This window comes from Carcharodon carcharias, chromosome 15 (genome assembly GCF_017639515.1).
Source record: "Carcharodon carcharias isolate sCarCar2 chromosome 15, sCarCar2.pri, whole genome shotgun sequence".
NCBI classification, from domain to species: domain Eukaryota; kingdom Metazoa; phylum Chordata; class Chondrichthyes; order Lamniformes; family Lamnidae; genus Carcharodon; species Carcharodon carcharias.
In genome coordinates this window covers 49,998,375-50,026,103 of record NC_054481.1, presented here as the reverse complement: position 1 = coordinate 50,026,103, position 27,729 = coordinate 49,998,375, and the positions used below count along the sequence as shown (strand labels likewise).

The 27,729-nt window shown below is 38.6% G+C and overlaps 1 protein-coding gene across 3 annotated transcripts in view; it reads right to left on the bottom strand.

The window, feature by feature from the left end:
* The window catches only part of lmf1 (lipase maturation factor 1), a 662,806-nt gene that overhangs the window by 408,561 nt on the left and 226,516 nt on the right, over positions 1-27,729 (bottom strand). The gene's annotated exons all lie outside the window — the stretch shown is intronic.

Genomic DNA, 27,729 nt, shown 5'->3' with positions numbered 1-27,729 from the left:
CTTCCTCACATCCCCTCTAAACCTCCTGCTCCTTACCTTAAATCTATGCCCCCTGCTTATTGATTCCTCCATCAAGGAGAAAAGTTCCTTCCTGCCTACCCTATCTATGCCCCTCATAATTTTATACACCTCAATCCTGTCCCCCTTCAATCTCCTCTGCTCCAAGGAAAATAACCCCAGTCTATCCAATCTCTCCTCATAAGTAAAACTCTCCAGCCCAGGTAACATCCTGGTAAATCTCCTCTGCACTCTCTCTAGTGCAATCACATCCTTCCTATAATGCGGATTCCAGAACTGCACACAATACTCTAGCTGTGGCCTAACCAGCATTTTATACAGTTCCAGCATAACCTCCTTGCTCTTATATCCCATGTCTCAGCTAATAAAGGCGAGTATCCCATATGCCTTCTTAACCACCTTATCTACCTGTCCTGCTACCTTAAGGGACTGGTGGACATGCACACCAAGGTCCCTCTGATTCTCAGTATTTCCCGGGGTCCTACCATTCATCGCGTATTCCGGTACTTTGTTTGTCCTGCCCAAGTGCATCATCTCACACTTATCCAGATTAAATTCCATTTGCCACTGATCAGCCCATCTATATCCTCCTGTAATCTAAGGCTATCCTCCTCACTATTTACCACCCCACCAGTTTTCGTGTCATCCGTGAATTTACTGATCAACCCAGATTAAGATTATGCATAACACTAAAGGTTTCTGAATGTAGCTGCACAGAGAAGCAATAGGTTTTCACTCAATCAAGGCTCCCAAGCAGATTTTTAAAAAAAAATAAAGATCTATATGCTCCAATGTCACTGAAAAATAAGGTCATCAAGATTTTACTCTGAAGAAGTGTTGAGTCAACGTTATTTTTCATTGCATTCTAACTGCCCCAGAGTAACTTGCCTGGGCAGGACAGACTGTAAAGAAACTGATTTTTAATCATCTGATAAAATTGTAACACAAAATGACACTCCAAAGGGACTTGATGCATGTTCAAATTAACAATTATTTGTGCTAGAACATAATAACTTTCAAAAGGGAATTGGATAAATACTGAAAAGAGAAATCTGCACAGCTATGGGAAAATCATCAGGACAAAACAATAACTCTTTCAAAGAGCTGGTGCAGACACAATGGGTCGAATGGTCTCCTGCGTGCCAAATTTTTAACCCATTTGAAGCCATTTCAACACTCATAGGAAGACAGCAACATACATTCCTCTAAATGGCTATTTTGGCCCATCTGATTAGCCCCAGGATTCGGAAACAAACTATACTTCATTAAAGGGTACTTCAGCACAGGAGTGCTCATCCAGGCTCTACAAAGAAACTATGGATCTGTTCTCCTCCTGTGATTGCCTCTGGACCAGCCTCCCTCATCACCATTTTTACTGGAGGCAGTTCCTGGTGGCAGTCCCCTGGCACCCAAAAGTCCAAGCCTAGAATTCAGGTAATGATTCTCAGCAGATTTGGGCTTGAGGTTTATGGCTAACGTTTAAATAAGGCCAAGGCATTAAAATTGTTAAAAGGTCTTGTGGTACCGTGATGCGATTTTGACGATTGCCTGATTCCAGCAAGTCACATACCAAGTTAAAATCGAGCCTTAAATACTCAAGTCCTATACTCATATATATTGTCCTGCTGTGCTTTCAAACAAGGTTTTGTCAATTGTGTAGTACAATCCCACAAATAATAATTGTTTCATTTCAAATGTCAACCTCAACATGTGTTCTTTTCACACACTTACTGAAGAACAGAAAGCTTATTGTGGATATTGGTGCTACATATACAGCACACATACTGCACGGAGTCTAATTAACAATCTAGCTAGTTATATGTTTATGCTTGTAAACATAAAATGGAACCATGTCTCTTTTCTTAGCACCATCAATAGCTCTTTGTTACACACCCAAATCTGAGCCTTCCTCCATTCAAAATTGTGGAAATGCAAACTGATATGTATACCCAAGGCAACATATTCCCATTGTTCACTGCAACCATTATGTTAGGTATGGAATATTAATGTAAGAAAAAGAAATGTGAGAATATGCCTTTTAGAACTGTATTTTTAAATGACCAAAGGAGACCCAACACGCAGCATAACTTGCACATTTAGCTTGCATTTGAAATTAGAAGGCAATTCATACTGAAAGAAATTCTGACAATGAGGCTTTCAAAAATTTGCAAAATGAATTTTAATAGAGGTCATCGACAACTTTTAAACTTTAAAACAATGTCCACACAATTAATTTGAAACTGAAAAGTAACTTAATTCTGAAGGGCAATTATAATTATAAATGAATAATAAATAATTATAAATAAATTATAGAATGAAGCAGACTAAAAGTAATTTGCTAATAACCAACATCAAGGTTGAATAAAGAAAATTCAGTACACAACAAAGTTGCAGGCTGGTAGACTTTATGTTGGATTGCATCTCATTGTCTATGTGCTCTAATTATAAAACTATTACTTCCAAACCTGAAATTATGATGCTTGCCAAGAACGTTCCAAAGTTTGATTATAAAAATTGTCTAAAAACAACTAAAATAAGTATGAGCAAGTCTATGAAAACAAATTCAGTTTAATGTTCCACTGTCTCCAATTTTCTTATACATTGGTTGTTGAATCCACAATATTTTGTTTGCAAGTTAAATATCACAAACCTTTCAGAAGGCTATGTTTAACTAACTTTGTCAACATGTGCCATTTTCCTAATTTAGGGCTGGGGGGTGGTGGCAAGGGTTTTATTTATGATGCAAAGACAGTGCTTGAAATGTAAATTTTAAGAAAAATGTCCAAGTGTATTAAAGTAAAAATCAGCCAAGATAATTGTATGCAATGTCTTGTATTCCTTGCATAAGTGTCATGCATGACCTGACTATTTAGTACTAAAGTAAACATTCCTAGTCACACCACAACACAATATGTTTCTTAAGCTTTTTTCCCCCTTTTTCCTATATGATGGTTGAGTAGTCTTTCGCCCCCACTTAACAAGCACAAGTGAGTCAATAAGCATTATTTAGATGGGATGAACCAGCATTCATGGACCCTCATCACATGCTCAGGATGCCCCAAAGCATTTCATGTTCAATGAATTATTTTTGAAGTGAAGTCACTGTTACTATGTAGGCAAATGCAACTGCCAATTTGAACAGCTAAGTCCCAAAATAGCAAGTGAGATGAATAACACTTTTAATCTGCTTTTCTGGTGATTGGTTCAAGAAGGAACGTTGGCCAGAGTAGCAGAAAAATCTCCTGCTCTTCTTTGAATAGATCTTTTTCATGCCCCTGAACAGACAGCCAAGGTTTAGGTTTAACATCTTATTCAAAATATGGCTCTTCTGACTGTGCAGCTCTCCCTCAAGACTGCACTGAAGTACCAGCTCAAGCAATATCCTAGAGTTGGACTTGAACCTGCAACTTCTAACTCAAAGGCAAGAGTGCCGCTGACCAAGTCAAGGTAACACTCATTTACACAAGGATCAAATTAATGCTGAAAACTCACACTGTTTTCCTTTGAAAATTTGTAACTTAAAAATGCAAACTTTAGATATAGTGAATGTTCTTCAAAAATAAACAAACTGAAGGGGGGCAGTGCTGCTCAGGTTTCTTCAAACCAATTACAGGTTTGAGTCAATCCTGGCACACCACTCCTTTCACCACAGCTATGCATGTCTAGTTTTAATCATTCTGAACTCTAGAGTTTAGCTGAGCCATACTTCCATGCTGCTGCAACAACATCAGCCCAGTCTTATCCCTCCTACTCACTTAGTTGCTCTGACCCGATCTTTCCTGTTTCTATTAATGGTGCTATAACTGTCAAAGGCTCAAATCTCTCCCCATTCCCTCTCCCACTGTCGTAGCGACAGTCCCAGCCAAAGATTCCTTCTCATTCCAGCTTCTGCAGTAATTGACAACAGTCTGATTCTTTCCTCTCCCACTTCTATTACAAAGTATGGAGACCAATACACACCTCCTCGGCCCCACTATCTCACTGCTGCTGCAATTGCTCTGGTCTCTTTTGGCCTGTGAATGGAATGTCCAATTAAGAGAACATAGGACTTAAAAACAGGGGTAAGCCATTCAGCCCTTTGAGCCTGTTCTGCCATTGATAAGATCATGATTGATTTGACTGTGGTCATAAGAAGGGGGAGGGAAGAGAAAAAATACACTGAAGAGAAAAATTACACTGAAGTAAGTGCCCATTAAAACAAGGTTTCATCCTTTATTTATAGTCAGTTCCCAGTATGAATTAAACATTTATTCATTCCTAAACTCTCTCTTTTTCTACTTACAACATTCATCATTAGAATTTCACAAGATTTCATTCTTGCAATCATAGTCCGAAAGAAAACAATAGTTAAAAGCTAAATCTCCACAGGGTTATTTGTGTACCGACACACACTGAAAATGTATCAGCCTACAGTCAATGTATACCATTATGTACAAAGCTTTATGGAATATCCTTAAGGAATATAATTAGTTGAAATATAGACTTCCAGAACAAATTTTCTAACCAAACATTTATAATACTTTTAGAGAAATGCTGTCCCAAACGACATTTCACATGGGAGCTGTGAAGAAATGCAAATACAGAGATAGAAAATCCATTGACAGAAGGAAAAGGCTCACACAAAGTGTATATCAAGAGAAAAATTGCCAGAAAGAGAATGATGGGCAATAAAGCCACTAGCTTACAAGTTAAACTTTACAATGCCCGCACCCTGTGGAATGTCCCGGATCCAGTACAAGTGAACACAGATACCTGCTATAGCCCTACATTTTCTTACCCTTTGAAAACTTTTAAGAGAAGTATTTGACAATAAATTGGGATTTTTAGTGTGCTTATTTCTGCATTAAAGCAAGAAAATTTAAGCTTAGTTTGTGCACTGGAGAACTTTGTCTACAGTACTAAACATTCTTGCACAAGCTTTTCTTACTAAGTTGGGACTTTGAAACAATCAGCAACTGACGCTCATTGATTAGAGCTAGCTGACCAACATGAAAAGACTTTTAAGAGAGAGCCTGCATTTATTTGACACCTTTCATGTCCTCACGACACCCCAGAGTGCTGCCTAGCACAAAAATTACTTCTGAAGTGCAGTCAATATTATTTATGTAATTGCACTATGAGCTGTGGTTCAGTTATAGAGTCAAATGGTTCTGGGTTCAAGTCCCACTCCAGGACTTGAGTACAGCGATCAAGGCTGATACTCTAGTGCAGCACTGTGGGAGTATGCTATCAGAGTTCAGAGTCTTTCCGATAAGACATTAAATTGAAACCCCACCTGCCTGTTCAGGCGGATATAAAAGCTCCCATGGCAGCATTCCAAAGAGGAGCAGCAAAGTTATTTTCTGTGTCCTAGCCAATATTTATCCATCAGTCAACATCACAAAAACTATCTAGTCATTATCACATTGCTGTTTGTGGCAGTTTGCTTTGTGTATATTAGGTGCCACATTTTCTACACCACAGCATTGATGACACTTCAAAAAGTGCTTCAATGGCTGTAAAGTCTTTTAAGATGTTTGGTGGTCCTGAAAAGCGCTATAGAAATGCGACAGCCAATTTGAGCACAGCAAGGTCAGGTTATCGGTTTCTTTGGTGGTATTGGCTGTGGGATGAACATTAACCAGGACATTCTGAGAATCCCTCACTATTCTTCAAATAGTGTAATCTTAGCTAAACAGCCAGATGGAGCCTCAGTCTGGCATTTTATTTGAAAGATGATAATAAACTAGAAGACCCTCTGCATAGACCTTTGGTAGTCTAGAAACTAACGGGAGGATAAAAAAGAGACTACACAGAAGTTTTGCAATTACAAAAAGTAGAACCATGTGTATCTTAAAAAAAATTTTCATCACTTAGCCTGAGCCACCATGCTTGTCGATCCTCGGTTGAGCATTGAAGTTGAATTGTAACCATAATGCAGGATCCCAGTCTGGAAAAGATGTTATTGGTCATCCCAACACCTCAGAAGCACACGTTATATAAGCCAATCACAAACAATACTGTTGGTAAACTGGGGTAATTAAGGCCAATAGTTTAAATGCATTTAAGAGGAAGTTTGATAAGCATATGAGGGAGAGGAAATAGAGAGCTTCGCTGATAGAGTCAGACGAAGCAGGATGAGAGTAGGTTCAAGTGGAACATAAATTTTGGGATGGATTGGGTACGCCAAATGGCCCTTTTCTGTGCAATTTAGCCTGTGCAATATCCAGATGTGGTGAGGCCTTGGCCTGGGTCATAACATCCACCCAAATGAAAGGTTTGTGATGGCTTTGTCAGTAGGTTTACTGATTAGTAAGGAACTGAATCACAGAAGTCTTAGGCTCACCCTAGGATTGTGCAAGTTAGCTGATCTTAGTGCAGCAACAGTGATGCTAAAATTGGCCTTTGTGCCTCTGACCTAAGATGCAGAGAGATGAAAATATCATGGGAACATAGAAAGCGCTAGGCGATAAAAGGTCATCTAGTTCACCTTCTGCTGTCCTGGTACTCACATGATCCAACAATAAGGAAGTTGCTGACTAAGCAATCAGTAATTATTATGCTATAACAGACCCAAACACAACACGAGGAAATCTAATGGTGGAAAACTTTGGGAACCATAGGTCCAAAGTCACTTGTTCCCCCAAACACGCTATACATAGCATACTCAATGTCTCAATTTGCTCAAAAATACCATCTCGGAATGTTATTTTCTGGAAGAAATCTATAAAATTTACACTTGAATACTAGCAGCTTCAAATGTTTCTCTAGGGAAACCCACCTTGGCCTCGCCAAAGAGCTAAGAAGAAGTGAAGTCCAGCAAAGGAAAGTCTTGATGGACAAAGAGAAATATTACAAATTAGGGGTGCAGCTAAAGAATAAAGAATAGTAGAAAATCAAGAAGCAAAAGGAAGAGAGGAAATTTACAAGAGAAAAAATACTAGGAAAACTAAAAGAACTAAAGGCTGACAAGTCCCATGGACCTGATGGCCTGCATCCTAGGGTCTTAAAAGAAGTGGAGGCATTGGTTGCAATATTCCAAGACTCTGAAAAGATTCCAGTGGATTGGAAAACAGAAAACGTAACACTTCTATTCAAAAAAAAAAGACAGAAAGCAGGGAATGATAGGACAATTAGCTTAACATCTGTCATTGAGAAAATATGAGATCCATTATTAAGTTAGTAGTTGGAAAATCAAAATACAATCAGGCAGAGTCAACGTGGTTTTGTGAAAGGGAAATTGTGTTTGACAAATTTATTAAAATTCTTTGAGGATGTAACAAGCATGGTATATAAAGAGGTACCAGAAGCTATTTAGACTTCCAAAAGGCATTCAAAAAGGTGCCACATAAAAGGTTACTGCACAAGAGATTATGGTGCGGGGGTGATATATTAGCATGGATAGAGCATTGGCAAACTAACAGGAAACAGAGTCAGGATAAATGGGTAAGTTTCAATTTGGAAAGCTGTAATGAGTGGAATGGCACAGGGATCAGTGGTGGGGCCTCAACTATTTATGATCTATATGAATGACATGGACTGACTGTGTTGTAGCCAGATTTGCTAATGATACAATAATAGGTAGGAAAGCAAGTTGTGAGGAGGATATAAATAGGTTAAGTGAGTGGCCAAAATTTTGCAGATGGGGTACAATGTGGAAAAACGTGAGCTTGTCCACTTTGGCAGGAAGAATAAAAAAGTAGAATACTACTTAAATGGAAGAGACTGCAGAATTTTGTGCTACAGTGGGATTTGGGTGTCCTTGTACATAAATCACAAAACGTTAGCATGCAGTTACAGGAAGTGACTAGGAAGCCAAATGGAATGTTGGCCTTTATTGCAACGGGGGTAGAGTATAAAAGTAGGGAAGACTTGCTACAGCTGTACACCTAGAATATCATGTCCAATTTTGGTCTCCTTACTTAAAGTGGGATGCATGTGCATTGGAAGTAGTTCAGAGAAGGCTCATTAGGCTGATTCCTGGGATAAAGTGTTGGTTTATGAGGAAAGGATGGGTCTATACTCATTGGGGTTTAAAAGAATGAGAGGTGATCTTATTGAAACATAAGCTTCTGAGGGGATGTTTCTCCACGTGGGGGAATCTGGAACTAGGAGGCACAGTTGAAAAATAAGGAAATTCCCATCTAAGGCTGAGTTGAGAAGAGTTTTTTTTTCTCAGAGGATTGTTAGTCTTTGGAATGTTCTTCCATAGATTCTGGATATCGAGTTATTGAGTGTAGTCAAGGCTGAGTTAAGACAGAATTTTGATCAACAAGGAAGGCAAAGATTATAGAGGGCAAGCAGAGAAGTGGAGTTAAGACCGAGGTCAGATCATTGATGATCTTACTGAATAGTGAAGCAGCTTAAGGGGCCAAGTGGCCTAGTCCTGCTCCTATTTCTTATGTTCTTATAAACCACACTATCAGGTGAGCCTATTCCAATTAGTTCAAATCAAACTTCATCAAATGTGAACGTGATAGCAACAAGCTGCCATCTTCAGTTGCTGGCTCATTTAAAAACCATACACAAACATTCACATTAAATGGTTCAAGAAATCATGTGGATTGTTTTAGAAAATAATGAACAGTATCAAACCAGACCCCATGTACAAGTACATCTGATTACTGATAATTCTGAAAAACAGCTCAAGGCCATGGAAAAGGAAGCCCATCTCTTCCAGGTTTTCTTTCCATTAGTCAATCAGGTGGTACAGTCAAGCTGGCAACACAGCTATGCCAGGAAGTAATTTGACTTAATGAATGACAGTAGGAAACATTCATCTGCTCAGTTAGTATAACTTGGTCAAATAGGCAATAATACAGATACAGATTTCAACACAATAGAATGCTTTGCATAAGAAGAAAAAAAATGCCAATAGCATGGTAAGAGCTACTTCTAAAAAAAAATAACGGTGCTAACAGTTCACAACTAAATTGGAACACAAGGTGATAATTTCTGTTGTTCTACTTCACAGCAATGATTTGTGGCTTGCAACCAGAGCCAATAAAATGTTGCAAATCTGGCTGATTTTTGTGGGACATTTGGCTCAAATTTTGTAACAAATTTGCAAAACCTGCAACAAATGACAAAGAGATGCATTATCAGGGTGAAGTTGAGCCCCAAAGAGTGGTCTAGTTTATTCAGGTATATCTCCACAGTTTATCAACCAAAAAATGCATAGGAGGTGAACAAAGAGAAAAATGTATCACTTAAATGAATTTTTGTGTGTTCATGCTTTTGATTAGTTAAGTACATAACTAATACATAAGTTGCATAAGAAATAGGAGCACAAGTAGGTCATTCAGCCCTTTGGGCCTGCTCCATGATTCAAAACAATCATGGCTCATCTTCTACCTAAAGTTCACTTTCTTGCACTATCCATGTATCTATTAATTCTCTTAATATCCAAAAATCCATTGGTGTATCTTGAATGTACTCAAGAACTGAACATCTACCGTTCTCTGGGATAGAGAATCCCAAAGATCACAATCCTTTCATCTCAGTCTTAAATGGCTGATTCCTTTTTCTGAGATTATGTCCCCCCCTTAGTTATAAACTCCCTAGCCCAGGGAAAACATCCTCCCAACACTTACCTATTCAATTCCCTTAAGAGTGGTATATGTTTCAATTTGTTACAGTGTACAAAAAAATCCTTTAAGAGAAAGGCACCACACATTTCCCCACCTAACTAAAGCCCAACCACCTGGATACTACTACTGCTCTTACATGTCTCAGATTCAACAGATGTAGACAGGAGATGGGGAGCAGCCAGTTGCACACCCACTGGGAGCCAGCAGTGCAGTCCCTCTGGTAATCTTTGTTTCTGACCAGAATCTCCCAAAAAGTTTCTCAGGCAGCGCCATCAGATTCCTTGACTGCACATTGCCAGAGTGCACTTCATCAACAGCACTTACCTCATTCACCCGCAACTTTACTGGCACAGGAATACAGACAGACACGGCCATTTGCTTCCATGCTCCAGCATAACCAAACAACAGACTGACTGAACAGAATTTTCAGGCCCTGCCGAGTTCGGGAATGGAAGTAAATGTAGCCCAGAAATACCTGCACCAGCTGACATTCAGTTTCCCCACAATGATTCCAGCGTCGTCCAATTTATGGAAGGCGGGTTCAGGGACCGATAAGGCTACCATCTCATGGGGGTGGGTAGCCAATTAGACTTTACCAACCTTATTAAGAGAACTGGATTTCCCAGTTGGCCTCCAAAAAAGATGATGAGGACACTCCCATTCTGATGGCTCCCTCTCAGTTACTTAACCTTTATTGCAGCCAATTGCTTCTCTCAAACTGGAAGTCCTCTGACTGAATCTCCAGCTTCAAAGGCTTCCTGTCATCCTTAATTGGACAGGGAACCTGATTCCATGCCAATTAAGGAAGCGCCTCCGTAAAACCTCCAGGGCAGGGATGGGTTTAGGACCCGGAAACGGTCCCCAGCTCCTGTTGCCTGGCCCCAAAGCAAACATTCAGCCCACTTCTTTTACAGATAAAGCTTGGTCCATATGATCTCCTGACTGGTTTTAATCATCTTCAGGCATCAGAAGAACTTTCCATAGTATTTTTCCCCTTATTGGTCCTAGGGGAAGGGTGGAGGTTGGGAAAGTGCTTAGTCATAATACTCCAGTGATCATAGTGTGTGGGGCAGGCTTGATGGACGAGCCAGTCTTTTCCCGTTTGTCAAAGTGAATAAACGCAGACATAATCACATCTGACAAACAGATTTAAGAAATAAACTGACTAAAGTGCATCAATTTCATATATATTATGGTTACCAGCATTTATTCTAGAATTTGTTTGGATTGAGAGTGCTGCTTGTAAGAAAAGCACTCTCAAGATTAATAAAGTGAACCATGACCAGCTACATGATGGACTAAAGGCAACAAGGTAGGTGAATAAAATAATTCCTTTTAAAAATAAAACTAAAGCAGCAGCTGGAAAATAAGTATTCATTAACAGCTGCTACATAAATTTTCAGTTTGAGGTTTCATTTAAATTGGGTGTGCCCTATTCACTTATAAAATATAAAATTTTAATATAGCCTATGGTAATAAAATGCAAAAAACTGTTACTATATAGGTTTAAAAACTTACTTCACAGTAGTCTTATTTGAATAGTCTCTATAAGCAGGTGCCAAAACAAAGAAAAACAGCAAGGGAACATCACCCAGCTTTTTGAAGATCCCTTCTCATAGTTACACATAGATTACATATACATGGACATACATATTAAATTAGTGTGCACACAAAGGCAATTTACTCATATTGGAAACAGCTAGTTATTCTAATTATTGATTAATGGTTTTGTTACCTCTAGACTTGACTATTCCAATGCACAACTCACCAGCGTCCCATTTTCCACCCTCCATAAACTTAAGCTCATCCAAAATTCTACTGCCCGTATCCCAACTCGCACCAAGTCCCATTCACCTAATCACCCCTATTCTCGCTGACCTAAGTTTTTTTGTTAAGTTTCCTCCTATTTTAAAATTCTCTTCCTTGCTTACAAATCCTTCCAGTGCCTCAGCACCTCCCTATGGACTGGATTTTCACCGAGTCAGGGAGACTCTATGAAGGGGTGAGAATGGCAGCCAGAAGCCGATTCTGGGATTCCTGGCCTTACTCCCAGGGTTCCCGATTTTCAGGAATGCCTTTTAAGGATGTGGGCTGGTTCAGGTTGTGAGCCCACAACCTGCACTCCCAACGCAGCCGGCCTCATTGTGGGGATCGGCACGTCCTAGTCCTCCAAAATTTTCATGGAGTCAGGCCAGCTTTTCAAAGAGTCGTGGTTCACGGCATTTCAGAGGTGTCATGAATCATAATCTGCATCTGAAAGGTAAATTCAAAAAGGTCCTCCTCATGCCTTCATGACAAGGTATGGCCTCCACCAACCCCTATGGCCCTTCATACCCAGTTACGGCACTTCCATGTCCCTTTATTCACTATACACTGTATGGAATCAATGAACCTCATAGTGACAATATGATCTACTAAAAAAGCTTTTTAAAAAGCCATTGATAACTTTCCACTTTCTTGAAAAAAAACCCTATTATAACAGGCAAATAAAAGTGTCAATCTTTCATACCCTTTAAAGTGTCAACAGCTTAAACTGCAAGCACTTGAAACCTCTATCTTGTGTACATAAACTTTGCAAAATTGATAGCATAGATACGAGGTCCAGTGCTGTCAATGAAGCAATGTTTTCCCAGGGACCCAGGTGTTTCAGTACACTACTGGATTGCTGGGCTCTCAGCCAAGCCTCATTATGTATCCTTGACTGAGAGCCCAGATAACCATTACAAAGTGGAAATTTATCATTGGTTTTTAAAACTTATTTTTAAAGACTTCCTGTTGTCACTGTAGGGGTCACTGGTTCTATACAGCATATAGGGGGTGAATGGGGACGGAAGTGCCTCAGCTTGGCCAGGGGGGGTGGGAACGTGGGGCCATAAGGGGTTGATGGAGGGTACGAGGTGGTATGGATGGGGCATGGGGAGTGTGTGGGGGTGACAGGGTATGAGGGGTGAGGGCTAGAGGGCTTTACATTTTCATTATAACAGGACCAAGTCCCACACCACCAAGGTGGGCCTTCTAAACAGCCTGCCTTGGCATCTGGCAGCCTGTGTCTGCCTCCGAACTCTTTCCTGGATCAGCTGGGCTGACTGCAGCCCACACCCACCCCCCACAATGAACATCCCATCTTTCCTGGCACGTTCTCCTGAGGCGGACAGACCAAGCCAGGAATTTTCCTGATTCCCATTACCTGCCTCAAGGCCAAAAATCAGCCTGTTATCTGTAACCTACTCCAGCCATACTTTCCTCCCAAGGTATTTGCAATCCTCCAATTCTGGTCCTTTGCACATCTGGAAATGTAATCACTCCACCACTGGTGGTTGTGCCTTCAGGTGTAGCTCTCTCTGTCTCTCTATTTCTTTTTCTTCCTTTAAGTTGGTTCCTTAAAGCCTATCTGTCTGACCAAAGCTTTAGTCATCTACCCTAATATTTCATTAAGTGACAGTGTCAACTTCTGTTCGAAAACGCTTCTATGAAGTGCATTTGGACTTTTTACAATGTTAAAGGCTCTATATAATGCAAGTTGCTGTTGTTAATTGACATGACGAAAATGGGAGTATCTAACCTAGATTTTCCAATCCAATTACCAGTGGTGAGGCCTGGTACAATTCACACCTGCTTTACATAACTAATCTTATGGTGTAATTTCTGGGGTTAGGCTCCTTGTAATTAGTTCAGCAAGTTCTAGGCGTTAAAACAGCATGCACTGCAAGCTCCTGCATGGGGTTGTGAAATGGTTGCAAAGGGCTATAAACTGCTTAAATAGTCAATTCACCACCTTGCTTACACTTTTTGTTGTATCTAAGAAATTTGTCACTAAATATCTATGAGGTCTGCTGGAGGGAAGATGCCCCTCCCTACATTTTGTATTTCTGCTATGGAAGTGCTTGTGCAGGAGGTTAGTCCTCTTTGCAACATAAAACTGCAGGGCCCCAAAGAGATCTGTTCAAATCCAATGAAGGAAGGGTGACATTCAGTGCCAACTCCTCATTCACAGCCAGTCAGTTCCAAAAACTGGATCAGGCAAGGCAGTAGGAAGTCATGCACAGCTTCCAAGAATGGCTGCCACATATAATAACCTCCACCTCATGCTCTGGAAAGGATTTTGGGTTGTTTACCATCATTGTCCAGGAGGAAATGCCATGTTCAATGCACCCCCAACAGGAAGTGTCCCTTCCCTCACAACCTTCCATTATTCATTCCACAAATGCTGTGTGTGGAATGTAATTGCTTGCTGCACTTAATTAACATTATATTCATTTACATTCCGTTTTACTACACAAAGAACAAAAGATAATTTACATTCTTTCAAGAAGAGACTGACAGTTATCAAGACAGAGCTGTGGCAAGAAAAGATACCTAAACACCAGATCTCTAAACTTTTGAGGAAGAACCATTATAAATTCTACATAAAAAGGTCAAAGATCATAAGATATAGGAGTAGGCCATTTGGCCCATCGAGCCTGCTCCACCTATCACTAAGATAATGGCTGGACTAAGTGTACCCTTAACTCCACCTTCCTGCCTGTCCCCTTTTCCCTGGACTCCCTTGGCAGGGAAATAGGAGGGCTCTACCAGATTTATCAGGACATTCTGTTTATCTTCCAACTGTATCCTGCAATAAGTGTCTAGCAGGGTGCCATTTGGAGAAAATGAGTGTGGCAGACCTCCTACACATTATCCAATAAACAATTTACTACAATCCACTTGAGTATTAAGTGTGACTAAATATGGTAAAGAATAAAGATTTAGTCTACTCTTGGAAACTATTGTCAAGCCATTTCCCCAAGGAAAAGGTGTTGGGCAAAATAGTATAAATGATTAAGGGGTAATCTAATTGAGGTGTTTAAGATGATTACAGAAATTGATAGGCTAGATAAAGATAAACTATTTTCTCTAGTGGGGAGACCAGGACAAAGGGGCACAGCCTTAAAATTAGGGCTAGGCCATTCAGGGACGATGCCATGAAACACTTCTTCAGAGAAGAAGATGGAACTCTCACCACCAAAAGCTGCTGGTTCTAGATCAAATGAAAACTTCAAAAGCTTCGAACTATACAACCATAAGTGCAACTCATACTGTCTCAAAGCACTCCCAATTAGATTACCTTGCAAAGCATTTTGCACAACTAACAAACTAACTTGTTTTCTAATCATTTTCTGTTATTTCCCGGAAAGAAAACTGCATGAATTGGATACAGAACACATTGAAAATAAGATTTATAAAATACTTATTTCACAAGGAACTGTTTAGCTGATGGCACTGGACAGCATCCTCTGCATTTTGCCATACAGTTGGTGGACTATGTTAAGCAATTCTCCCAAGCGAGTCTCTTAAAGAGTAATTATATTGAGAAAAGATTTGCAAAACAAATGAATTGAAATTTTCTACAGCTTATACATAAATTAATGCAAGAACTAAAGCTCCTTTAGAAATTGTAGATGAAATTGAAAAAAATGGTGATATTATGTAAATTGCCAGAGTATTGGGTTGAAGGTTTGCATTCATGACTCCAAAGTATTTGACAGGATATTGAATTAAAAATGAATCAGCAAGCAAACCAAGCCCAAACTACACCAGAATATCCTCTTTTTGCCATCAGAATTCTCTTTTCCCCAGAGAGTAGTGACCCTCTGGTTGGTGTGAACGGTGTTGACTCGTCAAGAGTACACCTTCAAAAGGGAGTTAGACAGGTTCCTGACTGCAGCAAAGTTCGCAGAAGGTACTGCAAGTGCCTTTATAGATAACGCCTGGTCCATGTGATCTCCTGGAGTGGTTTTGATCACCTGGTGAGATCAAAGGAAACTTTTACAAAGTAACTTTCCCCTTGTTGAGCCCTGGCTTTTACCTGTTTTTGTCTGTCTTTCCCATGTTGGTTGCAGTTGGTGAAGAGATATGAGAGCAAGCAGAAAAAAAGTGTTTTATCACGATGCTTCTGCCATCATGGTGTAAGGAATAGGCTTGCCAATTTTGTATGTTTGTACCTAACGAATCACAGTCATATTATCAGAAACTGTACAATTCAGAGTTATAGTTGGCCAGGAAAGTGAGAACAACAAAAATATGGGTTTGGAAGAAAAGGAACTTATATATTTCACTTAGATTGCTGGGCTTTATTTTGATTAGGATACCTTTATATTTATATTTTTCCAGCAAGATTTAAAATTAGTGCAAGTAGAAAACCCAAGTGAGAAAAAGTTCAACTAATTAGATGACAGAAGCTGCAACACAAGGATTTTTCTTAAAGTAACATTGCAGATTTTGTACATTCTGAAAACTTTCTTTAAGTTTTTTTCAGAATTCTGAAAGCAACATGTAAAAACTGAATGTTCTTGCCCTCCACTGACCACAGATGACTCCACTGACACTACATGAGACCACAGCCTCTTTCGAATTTGAACAGCTGTGTTTTCCCACTTTCTCCATTCCGTCACCAGTTCATCAGCATCTGTTGCTATTATTCAATGTTGCAGCACATGGTTAAAATCTCAGTGTATATGGAAGGCTTACTTTAAACAGCATTTTTCTGAGTTAAATATCATAAGTTCTTTAAGATCAATAGCCCAGTTAATAAAACTTTTACCTAAGAATGGGCCAACATAGGACTCAAACTTCTATAATCTTACATTCAGCAAATGATTTTTTGTGACCTTTCACTCCGATTTGTTACAAGGAGGGAAATAAGATGCCAAAATAGATTAGCAATTAGCATTAGACTGCATCAGATAAATGTATTGCAACTGTATACAGATATACTGTAGTATTTACTTGTGACTTAGTTTACCTTCTGGCACAATGCTGATAGAAATACCAAGAAGTGCACAAGTAGGGGAGCTCACTGGGGAAGGAACTGGGTAAAGAAAATTGATTAATTAAATGCACATGTCGTGCATTTAAAGAATTGCTGCAGTTTAGTACTCAGCCAGTTGTACAATACTTGTATTTGCAGCAGAAATATAAGCCCCAATATTTGCGCACTCATTGGAGGTGTGGACTATAAACCCAGAAAGGTTGCCCAGACAAATATTTACTGCAGGATGATTTTCAAATCGTTTTGCAGGTTTCCCACATGACAATCAGCGCAATCAACAGCCTGACTGCTTATAGAACAGGAAAGACTGCAGTAGAAGGACACTGCCAAGAAGAAGGCAGGGAGGTAGCCAGAGATTGCAGCTGGTGGGGCGGGTTCAAGCAGATGGTGGCTGAGGATGAAGAGATCATGAGTTGGTGGGGGGGTGCGGTGGGGCAAGATTGAGGGGTCAGGTTGGGGGAGTCAGTAATCTTGGAGTTGGAAGCAGGTAAGGTCATTGGGCCGGAGTGTGGGGGGAGTGGGTGAGGGAAATATTAACTCGAAGGATGTTATGGTTAAAATAAAATGTGTTACAAGACAATAGCACATTTAATGTTTTAGGTTGGCATCAATATTCTTACTTGGGTTTCATTCTTCAACTTGTGATGTCATCTGAACCTTTGATCTTTTTATGCTTGGAAACACATTCCATAACGGGGCCAGTTTTCCAAGTTGTTGGCAGGGAGGTTCACCCACTGTCAGTACATATTGGGAAATAACAGGCATGCTGTCCAACAATTCTCAACCATGGACAGAAAATCATCCACAAGATGCCTGCAACTCTGCAACTTCCCAATATGTACAACCAGCGAGAAAACTATCCCCCCCATGTCATTCTACACACAAGTGCACACAGCTTGATCTAAACCAATGGCGCAGTGCAAAGAACACCATCTAAACCATAGAAATAACATTACAGTTTGCCTACACAGTAACAGTAACAAAGCAATCCAGTGGCCGTGAAGTACTAGGGATATCCCAAGAATCCAATAAGATATTATATTAGTTCAAGTTCTTTCTTTTGTGTTATTGTATCTCAGAACTAATTTCTGTGGTTTCCTACTTTTTTGTAACTGGTTGTCAGGTTTTAAGATCTTTGCAAACTGTTTCTTTTGTTGATTTTTTACTCAAAATGGGCAAATTCCTCCAACTTCCCTTGGTCTATTGATTTGTTTTCCCCTCCAGTCTCTTGAAATTCGGTACTGTCAGTCGTTTACAGTTGCCCACAGAACCACGGATCTGCAGTGTTATGTTCCACCTCTTTAGCACCTTATCCAAAAGGTGAGTCAAATATGCATGAATCCTTCTTTTGGAATTTCTGTCATTTGTGGGTTAGCCACTTAACAGATTCTCCATTTTTCTTCTGGAACTTCTGATCTTTACATTTACCCCGAGCCTCTTTGTATTTCAGTGACTATTTCAGTGTGTATTTCAGTGTGGCTATGAAGCCTTTAGCACAAGGTTTATCTATTTCAAATACCTGGGTCCAATTTCCCCCATTTGACTTTAGGAGTCTTCTGTTAAACCACGTAACATGAAATGCTCAAAGTAAACTGCTCACCTTGAGGGAAAAATTGTTACATTATTATTTAGTTTGTGTGTACATTTATACTTTTTTTTCTAATTTGGATGTTATTTTAAGTAAAACAAGCAAAATAAGGAAATGTATTAAAAACTTTCATCTGTGCATCATTTTTGTGTGCTATTTTAACAGAATCACAAAAATGAATTTAAACTCAAATGAAAGGATGCAGAAAATTATTTTGATTTTTCTTGCATTCTGAATTCCCCCTCTGACATCCTCACCCCTAGAAAATTTACCATTTGTTTTGTTCCCCAATTTAATTTACCTGCTCAGGCTGATGTAAAAGATCTCATGGCACTATTCAAAGAAGAGAAGGGAGCTCTCTCAATGTCTAGCCCCAAAAATCCTCTTCCATCTAACACCACCATAATGACAGATTATTTGGTTATTCATGGATTTATTATTTGCATAACTTTGCTGTCTGCTGGCCTACATATGAATTACAATTGACCTGTACAGTATTTATAAGTTTTAAAGCAATTTGGGATGTCCTGAAGAGTGCTAGGCTTATTTCATACTACAGTGATACTAATTTTAATTGAATGCTTCAGGTAAACGTAGAAACACATTAATCTGCGTAGTTAATTTTTTGTTCTTTTTAAACGCATGGTTAACAGTGAAGAAGTTTTAGTTCATCCTTTGACATAGACAATGCAAGACTAGCCTAAGTCTAAGTTAAATAGATGATGTACATTAATGTAGTATAATCATTAGACACATTCCACTTAAGGCTTAATAGCTGTATATTAAAGTTGCATAATGTGCAGTATAAATTAGTGATTGTCAACCTATTATACCTATATTGACTCTTTGTCTGTGTACAAAGTCTGGCAAAACATACCAAATTAATTCTAGGTTTTTTTTTGCCAAGACCTTAAGCTGGAAGAACATCAAGTAGCAGAAACATGGAATAAAATAAGAACAATATGTCCCGTTCACTATACAATTAGGAAATTAAAATCAGAAAACTCAGTCACCAAGGGAAAAGAGTGGTACATTAATCATTCTTTTTTCTTAAAACATTGAGCATTTAGTCTTAAAGTTGCTTCACTTTTCTACATGGTTAATAAAGATTTCATTAATATCCATATTTGTGTGTTAAATATTTCAGTATTCAACCTCATTGTCATCAAAACATTAGCCAATGATTTGGCATTTCTGAAATATAGTCTCTTCTACATGTTTATTTTAATGAACAAAAGTTGCAAACTCCCATTAATGTTTTACATCAGTGGGGTAAAAATGATATCCATTACTTCTTTACAGACCGTCAGCTCGTTAAGTTGGTAATAGTCTCAATTCTAGGAGAGAAGTTCGAGCCCGTACCAGGACCTGAGCACATAATCTAGGCTGACATTTCATTGGAACTGTCATCCTTCAGATGAGACACTAAACCAAAGTGTCATGTGCCTATTAGAGTGGTTCAAGTGGATTTTAAAGATCCCACTATTTGAAGAAGGGTGGAGTTCAGCACTCCTGCTTTTGTAATGATGTTGACAATAAAATGGCTGCTATGTTTGCCTCCATAATAGGCACAGTCATTTCATGTGATGTTGAGTGACAATATAAGGTGCTATCTAAATCCCAAGTCTTTCTTTTTCTCCACACTGGAGGCAAAATTTTAGTTGCACTGTCATATAATTTGCCACCTTGCTCAAAAGGGGAAAGCACAATTTTTGCACCGTACTTGTAGTTTTAGAGTTATTGCTAATTCTGTGAATATATTACAACAAGCAAAGGAGGAAGTTGGATAATTGGAAAAATTGGAGATGATATGTTTAACAGATAGGAATGTGTTCAAAATTTAGGATCAAAATACCTAAAAGTGAATGAGGACACATTAGTTCTAAAGACAAATTGAGAACTCCCAACACCTGAGCAAAGTTGCAAAGAAAATGCTGTTCACTAAATCAGCAACAATTTCTGTTCCAATCTTTGCCAAAAAGAAAACTTTTTTCTGTCAATACATGTAAAGTAATACAACTCTTGAAACTATTCAGAATGTTGAGGCAGACATGAGAAGACCAAGTACCGTACATACTCATGTGAAAGTCAAGTTTCTAAGTCCAAACTTTTAGCCAAAAAGTAGGGGGGTCAACTTTTACGAGTAATAGTCAAGGGATTGAAATATACCCTCTTCAATCATCTCGCTATTGCAGAGTTACCAACTTTAGTCCTGTAAACGAGTGAGCAAAAGCATCCCTTCTCTCGCCTCATTATTTAACAAAATTTCAGAAGTACCCAGGAGGTCCAGTGAAACGTAACACAGGTAATAGAAGTCAACTGGCATTGTTATGAAAGGCATGCTTACCTCGGAGAGCAGGAGGTTAGGAACTCCAAATCCCTGCAAACCTCAGAGTTTTTGCCCATGTACAGACCAGGAGCGGACTACACACATGCAATTCAGCAGTATAAGTTCTTTGGGCCCCAATACACCTGTGCATAAAGAAAAATAGCACAAAAACCTGGATCATGTGACTGGGAGTGGATTGCCATTGAAAACAAGATGCCCAGGCAGGGGGCAGGGGGATATCTCAAAGGGAAAGGGGTCAGGGAGAGGTCCCAAAATAAGAGTCCCAGACAGCGGACAGGGCAGAAAGTGGTCCCAGTTAAGTTCAAAAGACAGGAGCAGAGAAAGAGCCTCCAAGCAGGAAAGCGGCTGCAGTTATCAGACTTTAATTGAAGAGAGCTCAGGAGAAGCCCTGGAGATCAAAGAGTGCTTTGGAGATGCCCTGAAGATCCATGAAGGCAACAGAAGTTCAGTGACTTCGTGCTACATGCCATTTGGGGCAAAGGTAAACCTTGAAGCAGTCGTGTTCTGCTCAGTGTGGCCAAAGAGCTGAGGTTGTGCTTGTGGGTTGGTGCTTGAGTGAAAATTTGGGAATCCAGGGAAACAGAATCTCGGAGATGAGATTGAAACCCTGCGAGGTGGGCCATCATTAAGGCCGAGTTAGAACAACTTGTGGAGAATTCCAAGGCAAGATCATTGAAGGTGAATACTGGAATCCCTCATGAGAGAGGCAGAGTTTCAGTGGGATAGGTTGACTCAGTGTTTACTGAGGTCTGGTTGGGTTGTTGAGAAATCCGTGGACTCTGCTTTGGTCGCATTTGCCATTTACTTTGCAGTGTGATGTATTCAGCCACAGTTTGCCTGTTAATTCACATGTAACTCATGTTTATCCTGAATGTTAGAGTATAAGATAGATATTTCAAATTGTTTTATCTTTCCGACCTTGAATAGTAAAGTTTATTTTTGTTTGTTCAAAACCCGTGGAATCTTGCGGCTTTATTCTCTGAGCAAGTGTCTTGAATCTCAAACTTTGTCTACTTGAAGCAAATGTTATCGGTCGCTAACCAGATCTTACTTTAAACTTGGGGCCCTGGTCTAGGATCGTAACAACACCAATGAGGTGATGGTGTTTAGTGTGTCTTATTCTAGTTGATGGCCAAAGAGAAAGACTGTTCCTGCCAACCCCACTCCCAGAAGTAGCACAAAAGGAGGCAAAAAGTACCTTTATCACATGTTAATGTGCAGAGACACGAAGAGTTGAACAGCCATCTTCAACGGTGTGCTATTCTATGATTCTGTCAATGAGCGGGTTTGCACCAAGGCGAGTTTGACTCAAGTACATAGAGTTTGGATTCTTTGGCTAAAAGTTGGGGGTCAATTTGTACGCAAGATCTATAAAAAATGGATGAACTTTTGGCCAAAAGTAAGGAGGCGACTTATACACAAACTCGACCATTACTTCAGTATATATGGTAATTCAAACTCTTACATTTGGTTTCAGTGTTTTTAAGATAAAACTTGGTTAAAAGCAATTGTATAATCACACTAAGTTAATTTTTATCTTTTCTTTTGCATCCTTGTTAAACTTTGGCCATCAACAAGAATGAGGCACATTAAATACCACCACCTTATTGGTGCAGTTTGGCTTCTATTACCTATGCTGAATTTCACTGGGCCTCCTGGGTACTTCTGAAATTTTATTAAATAATGAGGTGAGAGATGGGATGTTTCTACTCACTCGTTTATAGGACTAAATGTTAGCCACCCTGGAGAGTCCATGCAGAATGCACCTTTTGTCACTGAGCTCAGTGTGAACAGCAACAAGGTGCAACTAGCAGTGTAACCTGGGCATTTCTCGCCACTGAAGCCAATTTTAGGTCAGTAGCTGCAATCATAGATTACGCCTCTTAAAATTAGTAACTTGAACTTTCTATTTATAGTTTCAAAAACTAAATATAGCACTTTGAAAGCTACTAAATCAATGCCACCACATACAACTTTATACTATAATTGCTATTAACCACTATCAAAAACACGAGGTGCTTCTGGTGTTGTACCAAAGTACTTCACCAAGCTTTCTGGAGACAGAAACTGATTTGTGTTCTTCTTACCTAAGGTTATCACAGGTCACATAAAGATATGCTCTGGTGCATCAAATGGAATCTATATTGTTTAGCTGAACCATTCAATCATTGCTAGTTAGATGGTTTACATAAAGTGTGCATGTTGGAAAGGAGCTTTAAAAAAAAGACAATTACTTCATGGTTAACTAAATAATTATGTTATACAGTTAGCAAACATTAATTCTCAAGCTGCCTCCCTCCCCACTTTAATCAGTTTTCTCCATGCTGGTTTGATTCATTCATTCTACAAACCAGCCAAGATGAAGAAAACATTTTGTTAGGTCTCTGGGAGTGGTATTCTGAAACTAGTATCTGGTAGTTGTGATACTTCATTATTCTTTTAAAAATTGCAATAAATCAGAGAAGACAGTACAAAGCAATGTAAAAATGGTTAATTCACTGAGATCTTTCTATATCTTGGTTGTCTTTGTCGTACTGAGATCCAATGGCAAAAGCTGAACTGAGCTTTCAAAATGCACTTGCAAAGTTTAATGAAAGAGCTTTGATTAGCTGTGAAGTAACACCACTAAAACAAGTTATCAGGCCATTATCATTTGCCGTTTGTGGGACCTTGCTATGCACAAATTGTCGGCTGTGTTTCCTATATTATAACAGTGACTAGATTTCAAAAGTAATTCATTAGCTATAAAGAGCTTGGAGGCACCCTGAGGTCATGAAAGGCACTGTGTAAATGCAGGCATTCCTTTATTTTTATTACGTGGATAAAACAACTCTTATATAGACACACGTGATGAGCATGTTACTCAGCATATTAGGAGAAAAGCAAAGATAAAATGCCTTTTGTTTTTTAACCTGTGCTGGACTAGCATAAGACCTAACCTGTAGTCATGTTTGGTTCACACTAGTGTACACTAAGAGCTAGTAATTTGGGTAGTTTGTAACAGCACACATAGGTCAGATTTGAGGTCAAATCTTACCTCCTGCAATTTTCATGTGAGACATAAGCCAATGAGAAAGTGCTGGGAATATATTTAAGACTGCACTTTAGGCTGCTTATTGATCCCATGCCTGCTTTAATTATGAACATTTTTCATTCATTAAATCAAGTTATTTATTATATGTATAATTGCTTGGCAAGGGTATGAAAAGAGATTATGCATTATATGAGTTAAGTTACATTTTTTCCAAATTCACCATAATCAAAAACTTGTTATCTATACAACAAATATTTCCTAGGTTCAACTTTTATATTAATCCTGCCTACAGCTAGCACAAGCCATTTGCGATTTTTTTTTAAAAAAAGAAAATCATGGCACGAATAAAGCATTGTCAATGCCATTAATGTATCAAGTTATTTACTTACTGAAACAATGTGTTGTTATTTTTCAATGACCCTGTAAAAAGCCACCAATTTATAACTCAGCAAGCTATTAGCAGGTAAGTCTTCATCTGCTTAAGAAATGGAGTAGCCTAATGTATTTTTTTTGTCAATATATTACCATTTGTTAATATGGGGTGTACAGAACCCAGTGATATAATGAGCCTGTGCTTTTAAAAAAAATTGGTCATAACTGTTACGTTTCGTGCAAATTGCTTTCAGCAACAGTAATTGTAGGAATGTATTCGGCTACAATTTAATCTCAAATGCCACTGAAAGTTTTTTTTTACCACATCTAATCTCTGAACCCTTGTTCAATAATTATTTCAATTCTCATCACAATTGGGATGCCTTAGCTTTGCACACTGCCTTTAGAAACGGTTCGCTATATAGTAAATTACCGGTACATTATATTAATTTATTTTTTTCTTTAAATAAATGAATCGAATAGAAATATCAGCTGTGACATTTAAATTAGCTCCTTGTTTACTGAAAAATGATGTAGCTATAAATATTGATAGGAAAGTTGCTCAATTCAATGTGGCTGCTTTAATTTTTGGAAAGATTTAAATATTTCTTCTAACAGGTGACAGAACCTTGTAATCTAAGCAGCCTGCTCATTTTAGGAGAAAAGAAAAGGGGCAAACCTTTAAATGTACACTTTTTTTAAAAAAAGAGAAGTTTTACAAATTTTTGTTAAGTGGAATCAAGGTTTGTAGCTCACTGGGACATATGTTATGCGTGGCTCACTAAGCTCAGTTGCTTGCTTAAAACCAGGCCTGGGAAACCTCTTGTGAAGTGCACGTGTTACATCTCCTGCTAGGCTTAGCATGGTACTCAGAGCTGCAACCTAACAGGTGCATTCTCCTTTCCAAAGGAAACGGGAGTTTCATGCATCAAACTAACTTTATCATGCCTGTCAAGCACATTATAGTTGCACAGAAGGAATCCTACAAGTGTCTGTGTGTCATGTTCATAACCAGTGACATTAACACCCCCATCAATCACAGCTCTTTCTGCTTTCACAGATTAACCATTTAACTGATCTCCAAGGGCCCTTCCTTCCTAAAACAGCTTACAGTTCTGTGAAATACATCCGAAGCAGACGATTTTCTAAAAGAAGACACCACGTGCCCAGCCTTTCTAAACAATCATAAATCAAATGCAAGTCACTCACTTCAGTGCCATGGTCAGTGACTGTAAGTCCTGTCAAAACTTTTTAAGCCATCAAAAAAAAAATCAAGAATACTCAATGCATACACACTTTATTTTACAACTGAGCAAAGACCTCAACCTTAACTTGTGTCAATCACATGCCTAATGGATGAATGATATTCCAGTTGGACAGCACTGACAGGATTTAGGGTATCCAAACTGGACAATGCATCAACAAAAAGTAATATAAATACAGATTGATGCAGAGCCACTAGATGTCACTAGCATTCTTTGCAAATATGCATTAGGTAGATGTTGAATCTAGTATAAAATGACACATATGACCATCACCCAAGATGAACATAAATGAGAGTTTGACAAAGTAGACACCGATGCTGTTTCCTCTGGTTGGAGAGAACTAAGGGTCAAGGTCTTAGGATAAGGGGTCACCTATATAGTACTGAGATAAGGAGAAATTTCTTCATTTAGAGGAATGTGAATCTTTGGAACTCTCAAGAGGGCTGTGGCTGCTCAGTAATTGAGTACAGTCAAGACGAGAAGAGATTCAGGGATATGAGGATTAGGGAGGGAAAGTAGATTAGTAGGTCAGCTATGATCTTTTTGAATGGCGGAACAGGATCGAGGGGCCTACTCTTGTTCCTATTTTTTGAGCCAACAGTAGAACTTAGGCCAGCACACTGTACTCATTCATTTGACAAAGAACTTCAACTGTCCCAGCCTATAGCAGTTCAAGCACTGTTCTGATGTTCAGATATATATATGAACATCTTTTGGTAGTTATGCAATATGTTTGTTGATAGCGGCACTCTGTCCAAATTACTTTCTCATGAAAATAATATATTTTTCATTATATCATTGTGATTTATTGTAAAGTAGATTTATAGGTGGGTATGGATGATTCTGCCTGTGTGAAATTTAATTAAATTGGAGTCAGCTAGACTGCAAGCTTGAAATTATCAAAAGAAGTTAGGGGTAAAAGGCATTTGAAATACTAATGACTAAACAAGGATGAGGTCTTAGCATATAAGGTGTGAAGGAAATTTGCACTTTTAGATAAGTGGGGTTGTTTGGATTTCAACGGGATGGTAGGATGTTTACAACTGGCAAGATAAGTAAGGCCAAGCAATGTGTTTATTTTTCCCAAAAGGAAAGAGGTCATACTGGCAAATGAAAGATTTTTATATTATGGGAAAAGTAAATTTGCAGACATATAGAACAATGAAATTACAGATTAAAGAGAGAGAAACATATATGAAGTGGAATGAAAGGCTATGTGGGGGAGCAATATAAGATCCAATGTGAAACATCCTTAAACTAAAGTTGGAGAAAAACTTTTGGAATTCCACTGTTGAGTGGGTGCTGTGGTAGCTTGCTAGCTTGATTTTTAAATTTAAAAATCTATTTTGGACAGTTACCTTAAAGGGGGTGTGTACTTGGGTGTTAGGTTAATTAAGAATTTTAGGATTTATTATAGTATTAAGTAATTGTAATCTTATGTCTGTGCTTGAAATCTTTTCTTTTGTTAATAAGTACTTTAATTTTTAAAATCTCTAAAGGTCTCAGTGGACTCATTGCTTCTGAATTCAATGCACACATCTTCTTGTAATAAATACAAATTGCAAAACTGTTGTGATAGCATGGCCAAGCTTCCCTTGTTGATTTGGTCCGCTTGGCACACATCACCTGCTACATCATAACTTGAGATTTCAAACAAAGCAATGGAGGAGTGTGCACCTTCTCTATTTTGCTGTCACACTTGATGCCAGGAACGCCCACCACATCTAGCTACTCTATCAGATGGATGTTGGGTTTTTATACTAAGATAACAAAAACACTCATTGGCAAAAATATCTTTTGTAGATTAGAGTACAGTACAGGCATGTTTCAGGACAGGAAAGAAGCCAATTACTAGCATTGATAGTCAGCACTTCCAAAACGTGACTGTCTTGGTATCATTTAAAAAAATGGTTCTGAAAATCCCCATACTCCACTCAGTTGCAGCAAGGAAGTGATCCCTGAGACTCAGTTCACCTATCAGGGATGGGAGCTCTCTAATGAAGCATTAGATAAAAAAGAGAGAAAGGAGGAAAAAGAAAAAGGAATTAAAATGGAAAAAAAGTAAAGAACTTTGTTTTATTAGTCATAATTTATATAAAGGAAATAATTTTAAAATCTCAATGCATGGTATTATATATTACTTAAGAACTGTAAATATTTGTTGCACTGAGCGAGTGATGTTGGAATTCGGCCCAATTTTAGTTGGGAAATTTAAAAGTGTCAGAATTTCTTCTAAAATTATGACTTTCAAAATCTGCTATTCTGGCTGTGAAATGATTAAACGGAAAAAACACACCACAGTTATCAAGTCTAATTTTTCCACTAATATAAGCAATATTGAGCAAGGAAGTTCAGATAAAATTGGCTGACATTTGCTGACTCTCAAGAGTTGCCAGGTTTGAACAGTGAAAGACCTCTTCTACATACAAAAAAATGCAAACATTTTATTTTTAGACAACCAAATAACACAAGGCATAACTGGCATCATCAGGTATACTGCTATTTTTGTATTGCTGCCACTTTCACTATATAGATGTCATTTCTTGACTACGATTCAATCGATACCCCAAAAAGTGTACACTTGCCAAAAAACATGCCAAGAAGAAGAAAATGAAATTCAAATACGTGCTTAAGTTGTGGAAAAATAGTTTTTGTGATTCTGGCTGTTTGGAATGAAGAAGCACAAAATAATTGATTGGGAATGTTCAAGGTTTCAAGATTTGTC